The sequence below is a fragment of the Marmota flaviventris genome, chromosome 3 (assembly GCF_047511675.1).
Source record: "Marmota flaviventris isolate mMarFla1 chromosome 3, mMarFla1.hap1, whole genome shotgun sequence".
NCBI lineage: Eukaryota > Metazoa > Chordata > Mammalia > Rodentia > Sciuridae > Marmota > Marmota flaviventris.
The window spans coordinates 169,224,424-169,238,363 of NC_092500.1; positions in this window are offsets into that span (position 1 = coordinate 169,224,424).

Below are 13,940 nucleotides of genomic sequence, written 5' to 3' on the forward strand. Positions count from 1 at the left end.
GTGCAATAGGACAGAGCTTTTCCTGTGTTCAGCAACTTTATAGGATGTGTCAAGAAAAGATTTTGTCTATACATGCCACAATTTCTTTATCCATTCATCTGTGGAAGGGCACCAAGATTGGCTTCAGAACTCAGCTATTGTGAATTGTGGGGCTGCGAACATTGATGTGGCTGTGTCACTGTCGTATGCTGATTTTAAATCTTTTGGATATATGCTCAAGAGTGGGATAACTGGGTCAAATGGTGGTTCCATTCCTAGTTTTTTGAGGAATCTCCATACTGTTTTCCAGAATGTTTGTACCAATTGGAAGTCCCCCCAGCAATGTATGAGTGTGTCCTTTCCCCCTCATCCACAATGGATTATTACCCAGCCATTAAGAAGAACAGCCTTATGGCATTTGCCAGTAAATGGATGAATCTAGAGACTATCGTGTCAAGTGAAATAAGCCAATTCCAAAAAACCAAAGGATGAATGTTTCTGCTGATATGTGAAAGCTAACCCACAGTAAAAGGGGAAGGGGAAGAAGAGAAGTTCAGCAGATTAAACAAAGGGAATGAAGGGAAGGGAGGGCCGTTAGGAAAGGCAGTGGAATGAATCTAATATGATTTTCCTATGTACATATAAAATACCTAAGAGAATCCTACCATCCTGTACCATTCCAAGAATGAGATCCTAATTAGCATAAGATATGTTCCATGTTTGTATAATTTGATTAAAATGGATTCTACTGTCATGTATAACTAAGAAGAACCAATAGGAAAAAAAGCAAGAAAAGATTTTTTTTTTGAACCAGTAAATTCAAGGTTCAGGAAGGTCCTGTGTCTTTTCAGTTGAGATTTTCTCACTCCATTGCCTCCCCACCCCAGATATCTGGTTAAGAAGCACCTATGACTTGGACAGGTGTCAAGCACTTTATCAGATTGCTGAGGTCAGTTCATTGACAGGCCTCCTCCTCTTGCCCAGAGAACACTGTGGCTCTTGTGTCCCATCAGGGCATCACCTTCAACAGCACAGTGTGGACATCTACAGGAGTGGTTACCCTCTGTCGTTGGCATTTCAACTTAAATTGGAAAAGTAAAAATAAGTAATAATATGTAAATATAAGATAATATTATGGATTCATCGAACTTTTGAAGCTCAAATTTTGTATTTTTAATTTGTTTAATCTGCATAGAAACAAATATTGACTTTTGTTCAATGACGGACAACATACCCAATGGTGGCCCCGTGAGATCATGATGGAGCTAAAAAATTCCTATTGCCTGGTGACATAGCAGCTGTGCTGACACTGGGATGCAGCATGCCATTGTGTGTTGTGATGCTTCTGGTGTAAACAAATCACTTTGCTGCCAGATGTACAAAAAATATAGCATACAGGCCATGTGCAGTACATATCCTATATGGTACATCATACACAGAACACATAAAAAATACAGCATATAGGTGATGTGCATAAGGCTTCAAATAATAATAATAGATGAACTTTGCTGGTTTTTGTAACATATCTCCATTGTTAAATGACAGCAAGACTGTAACCCTTACATTAACTAAGTGGAGTATAGGATATGAAAGAAATTTACATAACAAGTAAATAAAATCCAGCAGATTTTGAAATTCACCCAAACATTTAATTCAGTAGACATGCAGATTAAACAGTAATCCAGAATCTGTGTCATTCCTCAAATTCAGCTACTGTTAAGTAGTGAGTCGCTTGGTTTTATTTCTGATAGTTTTCTAGAAAACATATTTTTTAAATGTAAGCTATTTTCACAGAATAAGCTATATGATTATCATTTATTTCATGTGGTGAAGCCCCTGGCCCTAAACAGGGAAAAGAATAAGTTCCCTGTCCCTTGTTTCGCATGTGAAGGCGAGAAAACCACCGAAGTCTGAATTAGCCTTGTGGGCTTCCACCGAAGTCTGAATCAGCCTTGTGGGCTTCCTGTCTATCTGCCCTCATAGAGCACTTGGGACAGATTGTACCTACTGATTAGCTGGCACAGCTGAGCCTTACATGAGCACCCTGCAAAACCAGACCTAGTTTGCTTAAAGCTGCCTGAAACCGCTTCCTGCAGTAAAGAATGTGTGTATGTGTGTGTATGCTTAACCCAGAGTATGGGAGGATATATAAAAGGGGGGAAAAAAATAAAATCGCTCTCTCCTGGATGAAGAACCTTGGTGTCCTGTGTCTTTTAACCTCGCCGTCCCTCGCCGGACTCGGCTCCCTTGGCCGGACGCGGCAATTGGAGGTTCCACCGAGATCCGGAAAGCAGGGGTAAGCGGACGGGGCTCACCTTCTAAGAGAGAAGGGGGAGGATTGGTTTACAGATAATTTAAAGGAAAAAAGGGTACGTACCATGGGAAACTCAACAGCGAAGGTTCGTCTGGCCAACGAACTGAAAGAGTTGTTGAATACACAAGGAACAGGAATAAAAACTAAAACTGCAACCGAATTCGTTGAAGTTATTGCCCAGGCTTGTCCTTGGTTTCTGACAGGAGGATTTCTTAATAATAATGATTGGGATCTAGTGAGACATGACCTTCAAAAATTATTGAGGGATCGGGGTTCAGATAGTGTCCCAATCGCCACCTTCTCCTTATGGAGATTGGTGAAGGATGCTTTACTGACAGATAAGGTCAAAATTAAGGAACAACTTGCTAAATGTGAACAGGCCCTAAATCAGGTACAGGAGGAACAGATGGCAGAATCCTTAAAGGATGAGGGTCCTCTTGAGGACTCGGGCTCGGGGAATAAGAAACGCCTCCAGATCTCTAAGCCCGAAAAGGAATTTGAGGACCCCAGTTCTCTCTCTGAGGAAGAGGAGGGGCAATGGTGGGCGGTGGCCCGAGCTTGGCCTATGCTACTGCCAGTTCATGCTAATTCTAGTTTTCTCCCTACTCTTTTCTCCACTTCATGTGACTTGAATGCACCTTGCCTTGCACCCCGGGGAGATTCCATTACTCCTTTTAATGGGTCCCTTGTGTCCCTTAAGGGAGTTTTTTGCTTTGCCATGAGCGAAAATAATTGCATCTCCCTCCGAGTTAAAAATGTGACTGTCTGGGAAGATCCCATGCAGTCAAGCAAGGTGTCAGATGGCATGCTTTTAGCTGCGCTCACACAAGTAAGCCAGGGGATGCAAAGTGGCTCGGGTGACACCTCTAAAGGGACATTAAATATTACTACCCTAATGACAACTTCGGAGGTGGTAGTACCCATGACACCAAAAAATAAGACCCCTAATGCTACCCGTTTCCGAGCCTCTCCCCTATGCACTCCTAATAAAGAATTCCCTCCAATCTTTACGTCCTGTCAGGGCTTGTCTTGGGACAAACTTCAGATCGCTGATGGATTCTCCCTTTCTCCCTCTTTAAAGAGGTTTGTTCTTAACTCCTCTAGTGGTAATTCTTCGGTTGGAGATGGCTGGCCTTGGTTTCAGTGGCTGGTGGCAAATGAACGGGGGGCCACGGCGGATATTTCTGCAGTGGCGCAATTTCTGGGAACTCGGGACTGGCTTCATAATGTTTCTGGGTCCGTCGCTGAGACTCACAATGGCCGGCGCTTCACACCTCGTTCTTATAACTCCTTATTTACTAATTCCTCTCTGCCTCCTGCCCCAGTTTGCCTCCAGTCCCCTTTCCTGTTTCTGCTGGCTAATGACTCCACCAAAGATTTTTTAGACTGTTCTAATGTCACCTGTTACCTGGCCGAATGTTGGAATGCCTCTTGGTCCGTAGCAGTAGTGATGAAAATTCCAACCTTTGTGCCGATTCCTGTTACTGCCGATTCTGACCATTTTCCTCTTGTCAAGCTGCTAAGACAGCGTAGAGATTTTGGAATTACAGTGGCTATAGTTACCGCTGTTGCAGTTTCTGCAGCTGCGGCTGTTACAGCTGGAGTTGCCATGGCCAGCCAAGTACAAACTGCTGCCACTATTAATCAAGTTATTCAACAAACATCCACTGTACTTAAATCTCAAAGTAAAATTAATCAACATATTTTATCTGGGATTTTGGCTGCTAATCAAAGGATAGATCTGCTTCAGGCTCAAGTTGAGGAATTGTCTGATCTGGTTCATTTGGGTTGTATTGATCAACGTGCACATTTATGTATAACCTCTGTCAGATTTAATGATTCCAGAAATGCTTCTCGCATCATCGGAGAATACCTGTCCGGAACCTGGTCCTTGGAAGCAGAAAACTTGATCCAGTCTCAACTGACTCAGATTGCTGTTTTGAATAGCACACGTGTCGAACCAGTGACTTTGGGTCAACTCACCAGTTGGCTGTCCTCTGCCTTTTCCTTTTTTAAGGAATGGGTGGGAGTGGGCATTTTTGGGACAATGTGTTGCTTTGGTATTGTACTTTGTTTGTGGCTTCTCTGTCGCCTTAGGGCCCGCCAAGAAAAGGCAATGATTGTACAAGCTCTTGCAGCTCTAGAACAGGGTGATTCTCCACAGGTCTGGCTTGCTCATTTGAAAATGTAATCTGTTCCCATAAAACGGCTCCTTCGGTGTGTTTATCTTGTGGTACCCAGAGACGGGCAACTTCTACGCTCATGTCACAACCTAAGACAGGGGATCAGGGCCTCCCCAGAGACGGGTAAGTGACATGAGGGCGGTAGACGACCTAAGACAGGGGCCACTTGATTCCGCCTCCACTTTGCGAAAAACAAAAAAGGGGGACTTGTGGTGAAGCCCCTGGCCCTAAACAGGGAAAAGAATAAGTTCCCTGTCCCTTGTTTCGCATGTGAAGGCGAGAAAACCACCGAAGTCTGAATTAGCCTTGTGGGCTTCCACCGAAGTCTGAATCAGCCTTGTGGGCTTCCTGTCTATCTGCCCTCATAGAGCACTTGGGACAGATTGTACCTACTGATTAGCTGGCACAGCTGAGCCTTACATGAGCACCCTGCAAAACCAGACCTAGTTTGCTTAAAGCTGCCTGAAACCGCTTCCTGCAGTAAAGAATGTGTGTATGTGTGTGTATGCTTAACCCAGAGTATGGGAGGATATATAAAAGGGGGGGAAAAATAAAATCGCTCTCTCCTGGATGAAGAACCTTGGTGTCCTGTGTCTTTTAACCTCGCCGTCCCTCGCCGGACTCGGCTCCCTTGGCCGGACGCGGCAATTTCACATATTACAGATGTAAGCCATTGTGTCATTGCCCAGAGAGCATACCAAATAGGAATACAATGAGAATGCAAAACCCGGTGGCTACCCTCAGACTACACTGGGAATGGCCTGTACCTATAGAGCAAACTGATAGCAATCAAATTATTATAAGGAATGCACTTCACACAACTCTCTCAACCATGAGATGTGGTTTGGTCTATGCTCCCATGGATCTGATGACATATTTGTCAACAAATCATTATAAATAAGGAAAAGTGAAACAGATTATTTTACCTGGCATATGTATTTACTTGTATAGATACAAGGTCTTTTAATTCAAGTTTCTGAAATCACTGATGATGGATACAACCAGAACATTTTCAAACTTTGTCAAACTGCTAACATGGAAGAAGAGAGTAGAGACCAATATTCTTGCAAACTTTCAAATGCTGAATGAAATACATGTAATTGCAACAGAAACTTCTCCATTAATATATTTAAATCAAGAAAAAATGAACACCAGGAAAATTTAAAGGCCCTTTGAAATGGTTTTCGCCTGTGTTGATGGCATTGGAATTAATCATCAATATACAGTTTATTTTCTTTCAGTTATAAATTGTTTTAAAAGACATTGGATTCGCCCAAAATGAACTAGCTGATCTGGGAACAAAAATTATCTGCTATAATTGAAACTTTGGAGAAATCAGGTGCCTCTTGAAAGAATCCTATTTTTGCCTCACTAAGTGGGCTTTGAAACTGTAATTTCCATGCAACAATAGGTCTTTGAAATTGGGGTTTTAACACATTGCTATTAAAGGAAAAAAAAAAAAAGGTCAAAGTGAGTTTCATGTCAACGTGACCATGACATGCTTGCCGATCAAAGATCAGTCCATAGCATACTCTTATCAGAACTTAGCAACAGTAGTCTTCATTCTAATGCACTTTAAAAATATTAATAACAATGTTATTTGACCTATTTTCAGATGTACTTTCTCTCTTAATGCATTAATAAAAAACAGGTATTGCTCTAATATACATTCACATTTAGATATTTAAATAACCTGGCTTCTGTTGTAATTTCATGTGATTATTTTTACTCATGGAATTACCACATGATTCAGAAATTCTACTGCTGCATATACACCTGAAAGAATTGAAAACAGGGACCCTTCACATAGCTGTGTTCATAGCAGCATTATCCACGACAGTCACAAGGTAGAAGCAACTCAGGTCTCCACTAATAAATGAACAAACAAAATACTGTATGTGCATACAATGGAATACTGTTCACCCTTAAAAAGGAATGGAATTCAAACTTATGCTACACCATGGATGAACCTTGAGAATGTTCTGTTAAAGGAAATAAGCCAGTCACAAAAAGATAAATATTGTATGACTCTGTTCACCTGAGTTCCACAGATTAGTCAAATTCACAGAAACAGAGAGTAGAATGGTGAGTGCCAGGAACAAGGAGAATAGGTGGGAATAGAGAGCTAGTGTGGAATAGGTACCAGGTTTTATTTAGGAAGGCTAAAAAGCTCTGTGCATGCCTTGTGGGGGTGGTTGCACAGCACGATGAATAGACTGACAAGCTTAATAAGGGCTAATTTTATGCTATGTATATATTTACCACAATGAGAAAGTACTCTGACAGGTTTTACTAGAGTGCCAAAGGGTTGTTGGCACAAAATAGTATGAAAGCTGGTACTAGGACTTGAGGGTTTTATTCTGGCCTCTAGTCTACATCCATATCTACATCTAGGCTAGCTGTTCTGTTCCTCAATCTGTGAGCCTAGACTCTCCAGGAGATGCTGTCTACAGCCTCATAAGAAACACTGAAATCAGAGTACTCTGTGGGCTTTTTAGCTATTCTAGGTCCTTTGTTTGCCTATACAAATAGTCAGATTAGTTTTTCAATTTCTTCCTTTTTTTTCAAGTTTTGAAAAACACTTGGATTTTGGTTTAGTTTGATTCTATGGATAGAAAATTGCCATTAAAAACAATATTACAAGTGTATAGGTTGCAGAATCACATTGGTTATACAGACACATATATACATACAGCAATACTAGTGTCTATTTTATTCTGCTGCCCTTCCTATTCCCCCTTCCCCTCCCCTGCAACCTGTACACTCAGAAAAACGAGAAATTATACCCCAATTGATTCAAATGTATGATATGTCAAGATCATTGTATTGTCATGTGCAACTAATAAAAAAAATATTATGACAAGATGTCGTGGTGCATGCCTGTAATCCCAGAGACTTAGGAGGTTGAGGCAGGAGGATCCTAAGTTCAAGATTAACCCCATCAATTCATCAAGATTCTATGTCAAAAATTTAAAAAATAAAAGGGGCCAGGGATGTAGCTCCATGGCAGCAAGTCCCCAGATTCAATCCCCAGTACCGGAAAAAGAAAATGTTTAACAATGTTCAATCTTCTGGTTCATAAATAAATAAATAAATAAATGGCGTGTGTATGTGTGTGTGTGTGTGTGTGTATTTACCTAGGTTTTTAAATTTCTTTTTATATTGTTTCCTGTAGGGTATAGGAATTGCACAGTCTTCATTAAATTTATTTGTAAGTGGTGGTTCAATGGTCTTTTTTTGATATTCTATTAATAATGCTTTTGATTTCCTGTTGATAAATTAGCCTTGCAGATCTGGAATAAACCCACTAGGTCACAGTTTATTATACATATGTCCTCAGATTCTATCTGGTAATATTGTATTGAGAATGTGTATGTGTTCAGAACTGCCTCTTCTGTGATGTTTTAGCTGGATAACTGGGATAATACTGACCTCAAAAAGAAAGTAGAAAGTATTCCTTCCACTTCTACCTTCTGAGTGAGTCTGGGTATGCTTGGGATTATTCTTTCCTTATGGTAACTCACTAGTGAAGCCATATCTAGGACTAAGATTTTCTTCTGGAAAGACCTTAAATTATTAATCGAATTTATTTAATTGGTATAGGGCTGTCCAAAGTTTCTGTTTCTTCTTGGGTCAATTTTGCTAATTTGTATTATTTATGAACTTTGTGCATCTTATCAGGTCATCAAATTTATTGGCATAAAGTAGTAAATGCTATTCCCTTGTATCTTTTTAACGTCTGAAGAGTGTGATTTCTCCTCTTTCATTTCAATACTATCCATTAGTATTTTATTTTTCACTTTTGGGATATGTCTGGATATATCTCTATCAATTTTCTTGATATTTTGTTTTAATTGATTTGTTTCTATTGCTTTTCTGCTTTCTATCTTATTAATTCCTGCTGTTTTGTTTTTTTAAAAATATTTCCTTACCTCTGTTTGCTGCTTTGGATTTAACTTGGGTGTATTTCTACTTTCTTAAGATCACAACTTTAACTTGGTGTATTTTTACTTTCTTAAGATCATTGATTTGAGACCTTTCTTGTCTAATTAGGGGCTCAATATTATCAATTTCCTTTTCAGCACTACTTTTGCTACATCCCACAAATTTTGATATGTTCTATTTTAATAGTAAGATGTTCAAAATATTTTCTGATTTTTCTTATGATTCCTTATTTAACCCAATAATTATTTAGAAATGGATTGTGTCATTTGCAAATATTTAATGTTTTCCATGTTACTTAATATTACTACTTTTAAACTTATCATTTCCTATTTCTCTGTTGGACTTGTTGTTTTTCTATTCCTCCTTTCATAACTTTTCTTTTATTATTCAAAAAATTTTTAATTGCTTTTAATTTTCCTAATGCCTTTAAAAAATTACCTTTTGCATTTTTTTATACTGGTTGTCCTAGGAAGTGAAATATACATCCATAACATTTACAAGCCAATTTATAGTTAATAAAAAATACTTATTGAAAAATATAGAAAGCTTTCAACTTCATAGGCTTTATATAGGTCAGGCAATGTTAGAAATGTGTTTCAAACAGCAGCAAGGTTTCTAAGAAAATGTAGGGAAAATTGTGATGGAATTATAAGAAAATTCAGTGGAAATGGCAAAAAATAGAGAATTTTTGCACTTTTCTACAAATGTTTATAATTTCTTATGCTCCTCATTCTTTTCTGAGGCTTCAAGTTTTATCTGCTTTACTTCACTCAACTCAGATACTTCCTTTACTGTTACTTATAACATAGGTGTCCTAGAGATGGATTCTTGGTTTTCTTTAAATGAAAATATCTATCTATCTATTTATTTATCTATTTATGCTGGGGATCAATCGGGGCCTCACACATGCTGGGCAGCCATGAACCTTCATTCTTAATGACACTTTCATAGATCTAGAATTCTGGGTTGCCAGTTTTTATTTTCCTAGTTCTGTACTAAAAGGATGTAGATCCACTCTCTTCTGGCCTTTGTGGTTTTTTATGATAGTCAGACCTAATGGGATCATTGATCCTTTGGTTGTAACACAACATGTTTTCTTCTTGTTTCTCAGATTTGCTCTTTACTTTTGTCTTTCGACAATTTTTGATGGTGGTGGGCCTCAACATGATCCTCTTGGTATTTATCCCCCTTGGTATCTGCTTTGCATCCTGTTTTTCACCAAAATTTGGGAACTCTGCAGATGTGTCTTTAGCTGGTGATCTTTGCATCTCTTTTGCATGAGCTGAATTCGGGGATTAGTCAGACATGGGCAGACAGAGCTTCAGGATCCCCTGTCTGCTCTTTCCCTTAGGGGATTCCTCTACTCTCTTAAGTTCACTGCTCCACAGTTTCTCTTTTCTGGTTTCCAGGTCAGGAAACTCTGTAGGAGTTCCTGCCTTTGTCCTGTGCTTTGTGTGAACTAAACATCTCAGCTCAGGATGGGGGAATTAACTCATGTAGCACTCTCTCTCCTCCTTTGACTCCCTACCTTATTCTCTCTGCTTCCATTCATTCTTCAGTAACTTCAGGAAAGCAGCAGAGTCTTGGTTTGTTTATTTATTTATTGTCTTTAGCTGGCTGCATGTAAATCCACTTCTGTTTAAACAGAAGTTTCGCATGGGTGCACCTGATTCGAGGACATTTTGTCAGAGGCCTGAGTGTTATCTTCCAGGGAAACTGCAAAGGAGAATTTTAGTTGACTACTTGACAAAGGTGAGGCTCATAAGACAGAAAAAATTTCCAAAACAAAGCAGCATGAAAGCTCTTTACCCTCTCACTTGCACAATGTGAATACCACTTGAACAGCAGTTCATTTCTTGGTTGCCCGGTATTATAAACCATTCATACTTGCATTGTCCAAACCACACACACAGCATCAACTATAAAATGGTCCATAAAATGGTCTTATCTCATTTAGTGCAATTACATTTCTCTGTCTCTGAAAGAGGGCCTGTCTAAAATCTCCTCAGTCAAAAGCTAAATTATTTATGGCTTCCTCCCTCCGTGGCCCCTTCCATATTTATTTTGCATTCACCAAATATTTCACTTTATGTTGAGGGATGACTAAATATTTATTCCTGAGGAATCTGAATCCTCTGAGAGTCCTTTGTAGATGAACTTGTTTCAACCCCAACTTCTTTTGGGTGCTCTGCACATTGATATCAAGAAAGAAAAAAATAACAAAACACTATAAATCTTACAAGCAGCTGCATAGAGCTGCAGGGACTGATGAATCCACCACATTCTGCTGTCTTCTGCAGCTATATTCTTCACAGTTCCCTCTGGTGAGTTTAGATGAGGGTGAGACACAAGTCACCCTGACGGTGTCTTTCCAGCCTTTGATGATAACATTTGCCCATTCTCATAGAAACTTTAGATTTACCAATTTGAGGAACAGAGGAGCTGCAGGGGCTCTTTCTATCACAATAGGCTTTAATCAGTGGACTGGGGAGCCCAGCATTTCTTTCCAGCTGTGTACAGAGGAGGCTGGGAAGGATGACCTGGGAGTTCTGCAGACTCCCGCACTACGGATTCCCGCCCAGTTTCATCTCTCAGCTGACCTCAGAGGACGCAGGGATGTCCTGGGTTTCCTGGTCTGTGCATCCATGATCAATAACCTCTGGAATACCCAGGTGTTTTCTTTTTCTGATGTACTGATTCCCTACCTAATAAGAGGCCTCGTTATTTCTTTGGAGAAGGCTGGGAGAAAGAATGAACACAGATACTTGGGATTTTATTAAGGTTTCAACTTTCCGCTTCATTCCAATGGCTCTGATCTTGTGAGCTGAATCCGAGACTGCAAATCTATTTGAGGGCTGAAGCTAAGCTTCTGCTCCACAGTCCCAAAGTTTTCTCTTGCAGAGATAAAATCCATTAATGTTGTGTCTACAGACTTTACTATCCTTAGCAAATAGTAAGACCCCAGGCTCAGGTGTGTTCTTCCCACTGCGGCCCAGCTGATTGCTAAGTGGACCACACAATATAGAAATGGATTGTGTCATTTGCAAATGACACAATCCAAATGCAAGACCTTATGTCTGACAGTTCACTGCTGCTGCTTGACATCCAGGGAGATCATGTCAACAGGTACATCCATCACTCATGACCCTGGCCTAAAGAAAACCAGCTCCAAACAGCTTTTCAGAGATGTGGACATGGTTGCCCATGTCCTGGTGAGGGACTCTTCTTCCAAGTCCAAACTGATAATATTAGGAGGTAGGTGAGTGGACTGGTGTATAACGCACTCAGAGAAAGCGTCCACTTGGATCAGTTTCATAAGAGTGAGCTGCTGGAACCACTTTGGGCTGATCAAGCTGACAGTCCTAAAGTTCTCCTCGGTTACACAGATCAAATGGGACTTTAATGAACAATCTGTTATTTTTTTTTCCCAGAGACTTTACTAACCCTTAAAGTATGTGGGAAATACATTTTTTAAAAGTTTTTAAGTTCAGGTTAATGTAAATAAGAGTCCTTATAAATTATTCCTTAAGTATTTTGTATTTGGCACTCAGGGGCCCAGCAGCAGGCTCTAGGTCTAGCTATAGTCTGGAGTCACTGAGAGGTGGGGTGTGAGGAGACCTGGAGACCCTTTTAGAAGGTAACTGCTTTGGATGGACACATTAAGAGATCTTTAAGCAAGGTGCGGGGAGGAGCATCAGGCAGGGAAGGAGGGGTGCTGTCCATTGTCGGGCATCCTCAGGTCTTGGGGATCTGGGGGCATGAGGCCTCCAGCTTCTCCTGTTTTGCCCCATTCCCATGCCTAAGATGCTACTCACTGTCTTTGATGCCTAATTATTCACAAAATCAGGCAACACTGTGAGTCCAGTTGACTCTGAATTTTGGCAACCCTCAGTCATTAATCTTGACTTTGATTTTTGGCTCCCTCAGCTCTGTGTCTGCAGTAAAGGGAAATGATTGTCTCAGCACAGCCACAGAAATCACAGAAAGTCCCTGGTTTCTGACCGTGCCTTGGGCTGACAAATGAAGACTTTGAAATTGTTTTTTTCTCTGCGGGCTTTGGCTCAGAGGCAGCCAGACTACTCCATAGTCCTGCATTCCATTTCTTTGAAGGCCTATTGAGACACTCCTGGAGACATTTGCTGCATCCACTGGGGTTCCAAGTCCCCAAGAACAGAACTCACTGCAGCTAGTTCAAGCAGGGAAGTGACTTTCTGGGTGACATTGGTTGCTCCTGAAATCCACAGATATGAGGACCTGATTGAACAATGTCATGATGGACTGCTCTGTTAGAGTCTGTAAACAAGTCAGGATGGCCTGGGCCACTTTGGCTCAGAGAATCACAGCTTTCCCAAGCAATGCCAAGTGAGGGGTGCTCCCTCCAGGAGCTGAGACTCACCACCCTTCCTGCAGTCTGTGGGCCTACTACTCCTCCATCACTCTGAGTCCAAATCTCCAGTGGATGCATCAGATTGGAGGAGTATATGCCATATGCTCCCACCTGGTCACGGGAAGCCTGAGAAAGCAAGGTCATCTCCAACTCTGTGAGACCCAGCCTTGCTCCTTGATGTCACCTCAGGATGAATGATCAGGGCATTAGAGGTATCTATGAAACGCTGAGTCCGTCATCTTGGTGGGGATGGTGAGGAAGGCTCCTCTGTTTCCCAGCTGACCTTGCTTGATATTTTGTTATAAAAGCTTGGACGTCAGGTGTCCACAACAGAATCGATTCCATGCATCTTAGGGAGAATATCATATTGCAAATCATTTAATGAGAATGATCATGTTTTGTTAAGGCCTCTAACCTAGACTAGAAGAGCCTCCTTCCAAAACAGGTCAGAAGCACTTTTGAAACTGCTGAAAACTAAAATCATAAGGTAGGAAATGGCCAGCTGAAGTCCAAATAGTCAACATCTTTGGACCTTGAAGTGAGAGCAATGGGAAAGAGGGAGGGAAGCGGAGTAGCAGGAGATGCAGCAGAGGAAGAGGAGACCTGACTTCTCTGCTCCTGATCTCTTCTCCTATGTAAGGACTCTCAGAAACCATGCACTGAAGATTGCCACTTCCATCCTGTCCCAGCAGCCCCTCTTTAACTGGATCCCACGTGCCACCTTCTAAACAGGCTCCTGCGCTGACATCCATTCCCAGGGTCCCGACTCCCCTGCTAGATCCCACAGTGGGAAGGGGATGAAAAACTTTGGGCTCAACTCCAGAGTGGGAGGAGGGCTGGCTGTGAGGGGGAAGAGAGGGGGTGGACGAGCCAGAGGGGGAGGCAACATCTCCTTTGTTCTGACAAGATTATTCATGTAATCACACCCTGTAGAGAACGCGGGATTGGGGTGATGCATTTTTAAAGCACATTAACCATCACACATGAGGGAACAGGAGAGATGCAAACAGTAATCTTGAGATGGGCTCATCCAGTTGTGGCCTCAGTCATTAAACTTTTTGTTACATTGTTCTTCTCCTTCTTCTTTCCCTTAAAGCAACCATTAATTAGGGATTCTTGATGGATACACTTG